Source organism: Toxorhynchites rutilus, chromosome 2 (genome assembly GCF_029784135.1).
Source record: "Toxorhynchites rutilus septentrionalis strain SRP chromosome 2, ASM2978413v1, whole genome shotgun sequence".
NCBI lineage: Eukaryota > Metazoa > Arthropoda > Insecta > Diptera > Culicidae > Toxorhynchites > Toxorhynchites rutilus.
In genome coordinates this window covers 259,217,424-259,232,004 of record NC_073745.1, presented here as the reverse complement: position 1 = coordinate 259,232,004, position 14,581 = coordinate 259,217,424, and the positions used below count along the sequence as shown (strand labels likewise).

The 14,581-nt window shown below is 38.7% G+C and overlaps 1 protein-coding gene across 4 annotated transcripts in view; it reads right to left on the bottom strand.

Annotated features, from left to right (window-relative positions):
- The window catches only part of LOC129771464 (calcium-transporting ATPase sarcoplasmic/endoplasmic reticulum type), a 75,382-nt gene extending 62,145 nt beyond the window's left edge, over positions 1-13,237 (bottom strand). For 3 of the 4 annotated variants that reach the window (XR_008742383.1, XM_055775128.1, XM_055775123.1), the window contains exon 1: positions 3,322-3,532. The gene's annotated coding sequence lies outside the window, so the exon portion shown is untranslated. Of the gene's footprint in view, positions 1-3,321; positions 3,533-13,103 lie in introns of those variants that run through there. The other variant, XM_055775125.1, reaches the window with a different exon arrangement.
- Between the last annotated feature and the right edge of the window lie 1,344 nt (positions 13,238-14,581).

Below are 14,581 nucleotides of genomic sequence, written 5' to 3'. Positions count from 1 at the left end.
GAAAACAAAATACAACTGGCGACTGTTTACACTGACAATTCGGATGACGTCATCAAAAAAAATGTTTACTCGCTAAATAACTAGCCTTGTCTCTGTAAGCCGTGGAATGACAGAAACTGTCAAAGGTAACAGGGCTGGCATCGATCCTAGTCGTGAGTCGGATTTGCTACATGAGGAAATTGTCAAAATTCCTTTGCCTGTCGGAGTGTTGATTTGCAGCTTCGATCAAGTGCTATTATTTGCCAGGTGGAATCAGTTTTATGAGAAGTGCTCCATTAAGCATTTTAGATTGAAAATGATAGATTACTTAAATGATTGATTACTCTAAATGTATTATTAGCGCAAAACACGTATGAAAAAAAAACAGTCAGTACTCAATTCCAAGATGCTGAAACACCTATATCGTTCTTGACACTTTCAGGACATGACGTGAGACGAGTAACGAGACGTAACTTTCAGAATTATTTACTTTTTGTTTGGGTGTGTGGTTATGATTTCAATGTCAACTCGCTAAGGAAAATAACTGAAGGAAAAAATAAGCAAATATATATTCGTGAAATATAGTGCACAACCTGCTCTAGCCAATTACTAGTAACGGCCCTTTCCGGATCTCCTATACCTCCCTGAGCGAAATCAGTGGAGCCATAATCAGCGTTATATTTTGTCACCATCGCCGTAAGCTGATAGTACTCTTTTCCCCGCCGATGGGAGCCAAACAGAAGTACATTTTGCTTGGAAAGAAAGGCTACTAGATATACTAGAAACATCCTTCTGCACTGTTATGATTCGACAATAAAGCGCGAGCAGCTATTTTGCCAACGAATGCATTTGTCACCAAAAGATACGATTTGTTCTGTAAACAAATTTGTTTTTTCACGAGCAATGGCCGAACAGCAATTTTGACATTGCGGTCCACCTATAGTACAACGCCTTGCTCAATTCTAGTTTTGTTTAAAGCAAGGCGCCTCTATATATACCAGGTGAAACAATCATATGAAATGCACTTTCAGCCATATTGGAATTGCTGTCGGTATTGTTTACAAACAGCATCCGAACGCTGCCGGCTGCTCTCTACAAACTGCTACGATGCTTATTCGAATGATGCCTACTACGTTCGACTTTCGCGAATTTATGTGAAAATAAGAGATGATTTTGTAGAATTTCATTCTCATCCAATTCATCCATTACTCTCGCATGTGAAAATGCAAAAATAGCGTATCCTAGCAATAACAAAACAAACAACCCCCGCTCCACAAACCGTAATCCCCTTCTTATTGAAGTGATGATGTTGCTTCACCTGTTATACATTTATACAAGCGCCTTGGTTTAAAGATTCTTCAATTCGGCAAACAGATTCATTACAGAAAAGGTATTTTTTATGAAACAATGTCAATGTTCATTGTCTGAATTTTGAATCAACAATTTGTTCAATTTTGTCCTCGAATTCACAAAATATTTCGCTGGTATATTTTATTTGTACAGCAATTTGGGTAAAGGATACGTAGTAAAAGCAATACGAACAAATATTCCAGTCATTTTTTGTTCTACTTTCAATACTACTGTCGATAATTTGAAGGTGACAAACAAGCTAGTATTTGTACTAAATTTCAACCATATTTTATCTGTCGAAAAGTGTCAAATATTTGTCCTCAGATCGAACATTGTATGGCCACCTTAAGGTGTACTTTAGAGCATCAGAATCTCAGAATGGTGTTAGTAAAAAAGACGCAAGTAATACTATATTGAGGAGAGTGTTCCGTTAGATACGTAACATGAGTTAAGAATGACGAAATTATCACAATTCATCAATCTCTCCTTATAGAATGATTTTATGTAACACCGGATTGAATTTATAACCGGCAATATTACGTAACAGATGTTTTTTTCTATGATGATAATTATAGAAATAAGTCGCGACTCTGTGACATCACACCTCATGAGAAGCAGATGTAGAGTTGCCACTTGAACAGATTTTTTCCTTTCTAGATATCAGGTGGATTCCAATTTCTACAGAGCTGTTGCTTCACTGATTCCAGATATTATTCAATGCTAAAGAGGGAATATGCGCTTCTATATTCAACGCAATATCTGTAAATCTGAAAGTTTCGATTCCATGTAAAACTACGTCAACAAAGCGAAGTTTCTTCATGGGACGTCGGTGTCACTGAAGAAGACATCCGAATGGTCCGTGGAGAAATGTACTTACTCTGTTTTGTTATTTTTTTCCGCCCCAAATGCACTCAACGCTGAACCCTCCTAGAATTAAAACAGATATTGACCGGGTAATTGAATATTTGTTTATTATTACAATTCCAAAAAGACGGAATCGGGATTGTTTATTTCCATGTTTCTGTTGTGTATGTCCCTTCCTAAAAGCATTGAACACAAACATTACTAAAGCGCTTTGGGCATTTTTTTTGTGACAAGTACTATTCAAAAGTCTAATTGAACCTGACAGTTATATTAGAACCACCATAAACCAATGAAGGTGAGAATTGGAAGAACACAAGTCGAAGTGCGCAATTCCAAACATCGGTGCCACGAATAAAACCGTTACTGACGGACCATACCACTGGGATAATATTTATAGCGCTGAGATGCTTGGTGAACTCATATAGTTTCCCAGCATCATCGTGCATCGATCGAACTGACATCGCACTAGTTCGAGCACTGCCGGGGTAAACTATCTTTATTTTGGTGCTGAATATTGATGAAGAAGAACCATCATCGTAAACAAATTTCTCAGCTACCTACGTTTCGTTTATGAAATCGAACGATCACCTGGTCAGGTGCTATTTCTAGATCCTCGTGTGGAGGATACCTGCAAGGTTTGTTGTTTTTTTTCGCTTAAAAGATCTTCATATTCATGTATTCGTTACGAGTTTATGTTCGTGACCATAGTCCTCACAATTCAGCCGCGTGCATCGTATTACAGTCCAGTGGAATGGGTGTAGTTGTTCCCGGCCACACGCAGGCAGAGCTTGGTTTTATTTAGAACACTTCTGTTTTTTTTTGTTGCTTTCTGGGTGACCAGTTCTCTTTCCCCGGAGATCACTTGAGAGTGGTTGAAAGCTATTTATAAATTTAGGAATTCAATTCCTTTTGATATACTGCTGAATTTTGAATCACTTTTATTTTTTTTTTAAATTCTTCCGATTGTTTCGCACTGAAAATGCATTGATAGAAACGTCACTACGATTTAGAATTATTCGATCACCGAAACCATTGTTGTTGTCCATCGATATCACAGATACCTCCAATACGGTTCCGCTGCTTCCGATATTAGTTCTATCCCCAGGAATAACAATTTCCAAAACTTACACTATCCCGAAGGCACTCTGTTTATCTGGTACCGTTCGACACAATCGGACTTTTCCAAGCTGTGCAGGAAAAACCACTAGAGAATAGAGCGATTATATAATAGACCTTAGGCCCAGCCAGATGCGAACTTAGGCTAAGGCTAAGGCTGTTGATTACGCTCTGTAGCGTACCAGTGAAAAGATCGTACACGACTGAGCATTGGTTCTCGGTAGTAAGGATCGTCGCGGAAAACGCTATTCAGCCAGCAAAAGTTTTCCTCGAGACGAGGATGCGCGGAAAAGTTTCGCTCGCGCAGCTCTCGCTCTCAGAAACGCGAGATCACAAGAGAGAGCAACCGTTTGCACCTACGAAGAGAGTGAGTGGTCAGAAGTAAAATTACCGCATTTTTTCCTGCTGGTCAATTCACTAATCAACGATCCCAGATGGACTTTCCAAGTGTGCCCCGGGAAAATCGGATGCAGCGTTTATGGTCGCCCAGTTATAGAATTTTCGGGGCGAGTTACATTGAACCCATCGGGAGATGCCGCGCCGTGAGAGCGCTCGATGACATGTAACCGTGAGAAACTTCACTCATCGCTTCTCGTAGTTCGGATTGTGTATCTTTTTCCCATCCGTTCGCGCGGCAATTATTTTTACTCGATTCCAGGGTCGCGCATATAATATTAGATCAAACGTATATTATTTTTAAATAAATATTTTATTCTACAAGCGATGGGTGATGAGGTGGTTTTGCATTATCTACATTCAATTGTGTTCTCGCTCTTTGGACCCTATCAGGTACCATTGTACGTACAATTTTGATCAAGTGTGATCGCTACTTCGCAATTTTCGCAACCGACGCGCCTGGGGGGAAACGAAATCGAAATTATCCTTCTCTAATCAGCTATTTTTATGCCCACATTTTCATGGTTATGATGAAGACTAACGCTTCGGTTGAAGTTACGTTCGGTGTGCTGGCGTGAGTTAGTCAAGGAGAAGCTATTAGTCACAAAGTGACCGCTTTTGAAATTTTCGTGACAGATGTGATGACGCCAGTTATTGTTGTTCAGCTGCTTTCACTGACAGCACGAGTTTGACTGTGAGCAAGCAAAATGGCACAAAATTGAAAACAAATTGTGCTAAAATTATACACACCGAGATCGGCCAGAAAGTGCGTCTATAAGCGATGTATCATTTTTTCGCTGCAGTACATAAAACGTGCTTTGATAGTACTACTCGATAAACAAACAAACCAAAAGTGTTGTAAACACAGTTTGCCCCGAAATCGAACGTTGAGTGCGAGATCCATTCGCGATATAGAATCTGGTGGAGGAGCATGGTCGAATGTGAAACAATGAGCCGATTTTTTATGGGTCAATTCGTCTTCGTATCGGTCGATCCAGAAGTCAGCGGAATCATGTGAGCGGAAAATAATTTTCCGATGATTGATCGTCAGCGTGATGGTATGGGGCCATGGAATGGCAAAATCCGGAAAATGAGCGCTGTTCCGCTTTCGAAAATTCTAATAAAGCGTTCGAAGTACTGTTGAATCTCGTGTCGATTGGGGAGAGATGCAATAAATAAATCTTCGACGCTAATTACAAAATTTTAAATCGCTCATTAAAATATCGCTTGGTTCGTCGAGGCGTTGATGTCGTTGTATGAGAAGGAACAGTTTGAGAGGTGACTGAATACATCTGAATGCAATTACTCGCCTTAATTGCTCGTTGCGCTCGTGTAATTCAAGAGGGAACCCTATCACGGTTTGAGTGATTTTCGTCCGAACTGTCATCCCAAAAATCCCACTTCTATTGTTCGACTTATTGTGTCCCCACCGAACAGTGTGCAACTCGTAACAAATTTAGTGCTCTTATTTCAGGGATCACAAAACAAGTCACATTCCTCCGTGTAGTAATTCAAATATGGCATGTCATTTGAACAGAACTGTTGCCAAAAAGTACTACTACAAAGTGGTGTGTGAGTGGTGCAACGACGCCATCGTAGTCCCAGTGCAAGGGGAAAACTTATTTCTGGTTGAAATCGACACTTCTACTTTGATCGGTCAGAGTGCAAGTTTGTATTAGGGGTTCCCGACGGACATCTTTCATCACACGGCACGTGCTGTCCGTTGAGGTGGTAGAATGCAAACAGGAAGCAACCGCGGAAACACCCACTGCCCTATCTAAATTGAGGGGCTCAGAATGAAAGGGGTGTAAATGATTTGATCGATTTCTCTTCATCAACTTTCTCTTTAGTTGATAACTCAACTGCAATAACGTTCCAATTTGACTTTGCTATAGAATCTGATAGATGAGGTTCTGACCTATCTTCCACAGCGTCAAATACAGCTGGGAATGTGTTTGCAGCTATGTTATGAACATAAGAGAGAGTCGATGTAGAGAAATCGATGATGTCACTTACCCCCCTTTCATTTGGAACCCCTCAATTGTGGTGATGTGTTAATAAATGTAGTTCCGGATGTAAACAATGTTGAGTGAATAAAATTAGTGACAAATGGATGGCTGATATGTCTGATGTCTGTCAATTGGGCATTCAAATGATTTCATTAGTTATTTTGTATATGATTGTTTTTTTTGTATTTTTCATCACATCGTAAACATGAAACGCCGTTTTTCCCGTAACAGGTGGCGCTACAAGTCGCTATTGTATTTCGACATATGCGGCATAGAATGACGAGACGAGCAATTCGTCTCGACTCGTCTCGGCTAGAAACGCTGTCGAATCGAGCGAAATAACTTGTTCCAGAAGACGAGTGTCATTCAAATGTCTCACCATGTTTTATTTGGTGCACTGGGAAGACTTCTGAGAGTTTTTATGGATATGAACAGGGATGTTAGATGTGAAGACATGTTTTTGTTTGGGAAAAAGAAACAAACATAAACTAAACATCTCTACAACTAATCAATCAAGGGTCTTTTCTCAGTGTCAAATCCCAGATGCCAGGCAATACGATCTAATTGGCAGACGAGCGTCAAAACCTGAGACGAGACTAGTTAATAGAGGGGTCTATTCCGGATCAGTTTTAAATAATGTTTGAAAATACACTTCTACATAATGTACTCATGGTAAATACTCTCAAACCAGTTTTCATGACAAAGTATAACAAAAAAAATATGATTGGTTGTAAAATGTGCAACAATTTTGCACTACACCAACCAAATGAAACTATTCACGAATATATGATACGAAAACATATGTGAGGGACGTGGAAAAAAGTCTTCAGAAACTTCATCTAATTTGGAAACATAACATATCGAGTGGTTTGGCATCCCTGTTGCTCGCGCTTGGTCGAGGAAAAGGCAAAAAGACAAGTAAGGCCAGTTGTCATGTCTTGTCTTAGGTAAAAACGCTGAAAATATGATCCATCAAAAACACTTCAATAAGTAAAACTGCTTCGCTTTTCGTAGTGAAAAGAATCCTCGAGCCTTTTTGTTTTTACATTAAAAAAAAATAATGGCATGCTTTACTTAATTTTTTTACATTAAAAAGAAATAATGGCATGAGGACTCTTTTCACTCCAAGTGCAGCAGTTTTACTTATTGGCGTGTTTCAGATGGATGATTGTATCAGCTGTAAAATAAACAAAAAGTGCGATAAGTTCGAACCATGACTTTCATAAAAAATCTGCAAATTTTGCAAGTTCGTGTGTCTATTCAAATTGAAATGACGAACCAAACTAAACAAAAACCAAATTAAAACTGTCATAATGGCACACATATAATAAAAATATTACCAACTTGTTATGTTAGTAATTGTATTCTTTCGATAAACATTCTCAGATAGCACATTGCCCGTTGCTCAATCTGATTGATTATTTTTGATGCTGTTTATAGTGGGATAAACATTTGTATTGAGGACAAGTGTTGGACGGAAACCACTCTCAATCTCAATGCATGATTAGAATCCATTCTAGACATTTGTCCACAATCACTGTGCTGTTGAAAGTACAACTTCATCTGATATTGTGCTAAAGGGGGTTACGATAAAAATCAACCGACCTAATTTTGGCGCATTTTTTAATCGTACATTTCAAAAACGGTAAAAACTTCATTTTGTAGGTATACGCGGCCAGAATGTTGCCTCTATATTGATTCTAACATTTGTTCTTTAGTTATCCAAATGGTGTCTAAAGTCATAAAAATTTGTGTCGCCTATCTTCGAAATCTGAACTATTCGAACATCGTGGACGTGTTTTTCGTTATTCGTTTGTGGACTTGCCAGGAAGCCCGGATCGGGGGAAATCAAAAACCGGAAGTGAAGACAAAAAGATTGGCCAGCACTTTCAAGCGGAAACCGAACCTCTTCGTCGGACTAAAACAACTAGCAGGAAGGTCGACTCCAAGTCGCGACGATAAACAAAACAAGACGGTCAAAACACGCTCCCGAAAGTTGTACACGACGATGCTGACGAAGATCGATTGGGGTGTGATGAACGACTAAATCTGCGCCAAAACGGACTTCAAACAGCTTCCTGGGTAGGACTTCTATATGGCAATGTGAAGGGGGGAAAAAGACATCTGCATGTTGAAATATAAAAGCCATGAAGTGGGTGTTGCCAACAACGTACGAGACAAGAACTCCCCCAACATGCTGAGCACCACCCAATCGTGAAATATTGGTCCATCATAAAGTGCAAACTGAAGATTGAAGACTGCACACCGACTTAGATAACTTTGGAAGAAAAAAAGTAGTATATTGCACACTGTACAAAATCTGATGGCAGAAGTTAAATGATAAAGCGGATTCGGCCTCTCGGAAGCTCATCTGAATATTTTTCCTGTATTAAATTTCTAATTTAAACTAATTGAACTTCAAAAAGAAGAAATTTTCAATCAATTTACACGCATTCGTGACGTAGAGTCCTAAGTTTAAAGCCTCTATAGCAAATAAAAAACGCATTCTTTTCCGACCATATTTTGATTGTAACACTTTATAAAAAGGCTGATAACCACCAGAATGTCGTTCAAAGTCTACGCCACCTATTAATGGTTGTCTGAGTTTGAGTGATATGTCTTTTATTTGCGTTAAGTCAGCTGGAATTGTTGAAGAACACAACTGAAGTTTGGTGGTTGTCCATAGAAATTGTACTTTTTCGAAAACAAGGAATACGAATCTTTGACAAGAAAATGTCTTTAAGAAAACCAAGTAAGGTTTAGATAGAGCTTCGGAGAAAAATGTTGAACGTAACTGAACGACTCGATAAATGTCAACTTCGTAGACAAGTTTTGATGTACCCATTTCATAGTTCAGACATAACTCCTTTTAACAATTACTTGTTTATGTCTCTATAGAACATACTTAACATACTTACATACCAGTGAAACAACACAGGGTTTAGGTTTACAACCAAAACCTCAAACAAGGTTCATGAAAACTTCGATACAATAAGAAAACACCGCTGAACTTTTAGGGAGTGCTATAAGTGCCTATGATTGAACGAAGAGCCAACAATGTGGATTGTTTTATACTCATCCGCCATACACTTTTTTCATCAGGCAAATAGCTATCACTATTTATCGTTAATCCTACGATTTTCCGTTTTACAAAAAAAAATAAGAGGACGAAAAGGCAAGCTTTGCATTGTGTATTTTTAAATATTTTCGATCTAGAGAAAAACATTCGAACCGTTAAGAGATAGAACATAACTTAATACCGTTCTGAATCATATTTCGGACGTTTAAGGCATATGATGCAGAAAACAGATCTAAACTTTATGCACAGGTATTATTTGGTTGATATTTTTAATAAATTAGTTCAATATGCTTTTGAGCTTTCTACTTTGGTACCTATTTGACTGAAAACATAAAAAAATCATCGAATAAAATGCTTTTCAAATGTAGTGAATAAGAATCAAACTTCGGACACTAAATCAAATTTCGGACAGATTGAATTAAAATTTCGGACACTTTATTTTGTAATTTTTGGACGAAAATTACATTACACTTAAATATTTATGAACAGATAAAATCTATGTGCTCACGCTAAGGAAACGTCAAACACAAACGATAAGATTTCTGCCGATTATGTTATAATTTATGTAGTTCTCATGTGAAATGATAGAGAAACCAAGGGATTACTCTAGAGAAACAATTGTGATATTAATTTGATAGTTATATCATCAGTGCATTAAGCATTTCAAGATATTAGAACAAAGTGTCCAGAAAGGTATCAGAAAGGTATTGGGTTTTCAATATCAAACAAGAATGCAGTCAAGATCCATCTTGGAAGTCTACTGTGTTTTGTTAGTAAACAAAACACAATACGCTAGTGCCGAAGCTCGCTCGTGATCAGTCTGTCTATTTCACGCTACAGGCAAATAATTTCCCTTCTGCTTTCTTCCGTACTGTTTTCATATACCGCTCCCCTAACCAACTTAGTGACGAAACGGCCTCACCTTAGGATATACTTCTATGCGCCTTGGTTTAAATGTCTTTTAAATATTCGGTAGAAAACTATCTGTCATTTAGATCCGTTATGCCGTTACTCATAGCTGAAACCGTTACCCATTCCAGGGGATGCTACTGCAAATTTCTATCCCTTCGTCAATGTAAATAAAATTGTAAAGGTATTTTACGAATAAAACATGAAACTCGTTACCCAAACTAAAACCCAAACAATTGCTGTGGTTGTTGTTATTTATTTGGGCTGCTTTACTCCAAGGAAGCTGGTGCAATTCGTGCTGACGGCATGGAGCTTCGTTTCACGAGTTCGGGGTGCGTGAAAGATAATTTATTTTCATGCAGAATGAACACGCTTTTAAAATAAAAATGTCGAATGAAAATTTACTGCTCCGTATCAAATTAGTATTCTATGTAAATGAAAAAAAACTTGATTGCAGATGGTGAAAAAACTCATACGAAAATTGGGTCTGAAGACAATTTCATGTTATAATGAAAAGTTCAGTAAAAATATCAAAAATGTATAGACAAATGGTTAAATAAGAGTCAGGCATACGTATTTTAAAGTATTTGAAAAACATGATGTAAAATTGGCTTCGTGCCTTCTAATCTGATGGAGATAACTCTTTCGAGTTTGGGACCCAAATTATGGTCCCGAACGTGGAAGCCGCCACCCCATGCCGACGTTGTACAACTGTCATGGCGGATAGCGTATACTTCAAATGTTTTGGGAGTATAAACCAGAGCTCTGGCATTCCTATCCCAACCAATACAAATTGAGTGTAGGCAGCATCAAGCTAGGGCTCGCGCAGGGCCCTCGCATTGTTTGGAGTCAATATTGATGCAAATATGTTCGGCATTTGCGATGGTATGTAGCCAATGATTCCGTTGGACAGGTCTATCTTAGATGTTTAGATATCCATCCGGAAGCTTTATTTTGCTATTTGCAATTGAAATACTGCAGCAGGATCACACGAAGCACTTCATTTTTATTTTTAGGTTATTATTTCTATGCTCATGATTTTCTATGTTGGCTACAAAAAGATGTCCGTGAACACAATTGTGGCTCCCCCATAACGAAGTAGTCAACGTCAAGGCGCCTAGAAGTATATCCTAAGGTGAGGCCGTTTCGTCACTAAGTTGGTTAGGGGAGCGGTAAATGAAAACACTATGGAAAAAAGCAGAAGGGGAATTATTTGCTTGAAGCATTAAAGAGACAGACTGATTATGAGCGAGCTTCGGCACTAGCGTATTGTGTTTTGTTTACAAACAAAACACAGTAGACTTCCAAGATGGCTGAAGAGTGCTTTTAGCAAGTTGACCCAGTTGCCTTGGTCAACGTCACACTTTTCGGATTAGGGCTAGTGGGGTATTTTTGTCAAAAACTTCTATGACCTACTACGATACACAAATCAAGTACTAATTGAAATTAAAGGAGAAGAAGAACAAAAAGAAAAGGACAAAGAAGAAGAAAAAGAAGAAAAAAAGCAAAAGAAAGATACGAATAAGGAAAAATAGAAAGAAGTAGAAGAAGAAAAAAATAGAGGAGAAAAGAGAAAAGGAAGAAGGATGAGAATAGATAGATGAGAAGGAAGATGAACAACAACAACGAGCACAATAATGACAAAAAAGAAGAAACACTAAAAAACGAAGAAGCAGAACAATCAATCCCTTGGATTCATTGGATTCATCTTCGACTGAGTGCAGCTCTTTTCAGATAGTAGATACAGAATTACAAAATCTATGTTTCTGATAGATTCACAAAATGCTTTCTGCATACTCCAGTCATTCACTATGAGAAAAAATACACTTTCTGGAACAGGACGGACCGGAGTGTACACATTACAAGCGTTTTGACACGATTCCATACGTGTGTTTCCTATCAGGAATGCATCACTCCTATGGACGAAATATTAGCCCAAAGTGCCGCTGCATACCTTGAGCTGAATTTCATTCGCCGACATCAATCAATGGTCATTGGCTCGCAACTCAAGAAAATATGATCGTTTGCAGGAGCGGAACGGACATCTTCATGTAGACACTCTCCCTGCCCTACGACGGTAAAACGTCGCAAAAAACCACCAGCTTTACTCACCGGCGTTGCGTAATAATTCACGATGAGAATAAATAGCTATAAATAACCTCGCGCATTATGCCATTCTTGACAGCGCTTGGTTTATTCCGGCACCGAGAAAATTTAAAAAAAAAAACCAACATCAGAAAACGGATCGGCAACATCTTTGCAAAGTCCGGCCGCCGAAGGAGGACATCAGTATGCGCGAATGTCTCGGGCAGCCCGAAGTTGAAAGTTGACAAAGGACCTGAGGTGCTAAAAATAGTGCCGCCGCGCAATGGACCACACTTCCCTTGGAACGTGGAAGGGGTGCGCAAAATGAGCGTGAGTGAATATTTGAAGCTCTTGTTGTTATCCGAGACTGTTTTGTTTTCAGAGAAAATAGAAAAAAAAACACACTCACTAAAACGAAAATTTTCATATTTCACGGCCCGTGCAGTTGATGTGGAACTCGAGCGACTCGCGCCTCAGCCCGGCCATGGTGATCTATGCCGTTGCATAACGATGATCATTCCGAAAGATACAAATTCTATGAGAAATATTCCTTGATGCAATGTTTTTTCTTTCGACAAAAGTCGATCGAGGCGCGTTCTGTGCGACGGTGTAATAACATACATTAGAACTGTCTCATCGAAAAAATCGTGAACAACTTGTTTAGAGGTGAAATCAATGTCAACGCATGGTCGGCGAACTCGTGTTTCCGACATAAAACCATTGAGACACTCTGATGAACTTGGAGAGTCAGTAAATCTCTCCCACATCTACTTCACTAAGCAGATATCAATTTCAAAGAATCCATGGAGTATTTCGTTCATACATACGGTTCGGCGGAAAGCTTTTCTAAATATATACGCATCCACCACAAGAAACGATTATCATGTGGTCAAGATCTGTCCACTGTATTCTAGTCTATTTTCGTATCATCGGCTCCCGGTGTGCTCCCGGCCAATGTGTGCGGTGGAGAGGATCCATCGTCGATATCCAAACTTGGTCACAAACTCAACACTCTGTTCTACCACTGTCACCTCCATATAGTTTTCTTCGTTCTTTTGTGAAAAACAATCCAGGAAAACCCATATCACAACAAATCACTTCATCCAGATAGGTTTCGATCACTTCCAGCGATCATCCATTTTTCAGGCGCAATAATAATCCATTCAGGAACAAAAAACAACAACAAAAAAACCGTGAACCACCAGCACCACGTGCTCTGCCTCACCAATCTCGAAGGTACTTTTTTCTTCGAGCAGGTGAAAATCCACACGACAGTTACTTATATCTAATGGAGCAAATCAAGCTAAACAACTGACCTGTTCTGAAAGGTCGAGACAATCGGCAATGGTTTGAAGTTTGCGTGTCCTTTTATAAATTTTTCGGCCCATGGCGGCTCGGGAGGCCCCACCAGTACACACATTCGGTGGGTCACAGTGTCGGTGGGACTCGAGCACCAATACACGCGTGATGCATATTTCCCGAAACCAAAAAAAGACGTGAATAAAAAAAGAAACAAAATGCCGGTTGCGGTACTTCAGAGCGTGGCTGGCGGGAAATTTGGTTTTTCTTTACAGACGGTTACGAACACAGAGGAGGAGAATTCTTCGCGTGAGAATATTGTGGCAATGTATAGTTTTTGAACAGGTGTGTCAATCCGTGGGGCGGCTGCATCAAGAAGTGAAAATTGGACGTTGTTTTTCTCATTCATCAACGCTAAGTGAAAATGATGAATTCAATCGGTGATCATTGGAAAATCATTCAGTTTAAGATACAATGGTTTATTTGTCCATATTCAGTTTTCGTGTGTAAGATTATTGCGAAGTGAGTTTCAGTGCCGTAGAGGCCAGTTTGACGATGCCCGTTAAAAATCTAGTCATATTTTATCGGTGCAATTTGATAGTCAGACAATGTTGTTCCTATGTGACAGCAAGCCTATCACCTGCTTTTAATATACATTTCTAGTTGATCGAGGTTGTATTTTTGCCGTTCCACTATTATACAGTCTTGATTTTAGAAAGAAATCTTGGTATAAAAATCGTGGTGAAATATGTACATTCGCACAGTAAAAAAATATATTTAAAAATGGAAAAACTTACAGCAAACATAATTGTTGAAGTTGGATAATCCGGTTCTCTCGATAAGAAAGATATTTACAGAATATCTCCCCATCGACTTAGGTTACAGTCCCACATCAACTAAAGAGAGTGGTGTAAAATTATGCGTTAATCTAATCTGGCATAACATCTCGGCGTTTATTCGAGTATGATTTTGAGCTTGCACCCAAAATACACTCAAGGCGTGTTATTCGACATGGAATCTCAACCAAGTACTAAAAAAAATGCAAACAATACTGTGTTGAGAAGGCAAAGTTCTACTTGGAAAGTTAGTGGCATTAAAGAAGATTATATGTTGAGAAGCACCATCATGATCATGTTCAACCAATTATTTTCTAGATAAACATTCTCCGAATGGATACTTGGATACTACTTTTTTCCTTTCCCGAGGGGTTTAAGTTGATTCTGCGCGGTCTCAAAAACGGATCGAGTTAGAGATGAGTCCTGATCACTGATATCGATATTAAGTTAGATAGTATCTATGAACTATGGATCTATGAACAAATCATACGCATATCACTCGACTTTAAGATTGCTCCTCGAAATAAATTTGATTACTATGAATTTTCTGTAGAGAGTATGTTTATGATTATTTGAGGTTGAGACTACATTCCCCTTTGAAACTATTGAAAAAACATTTTTTAGATTAGTTTCAAAGTTTTTAGACATAGATTTTTTTC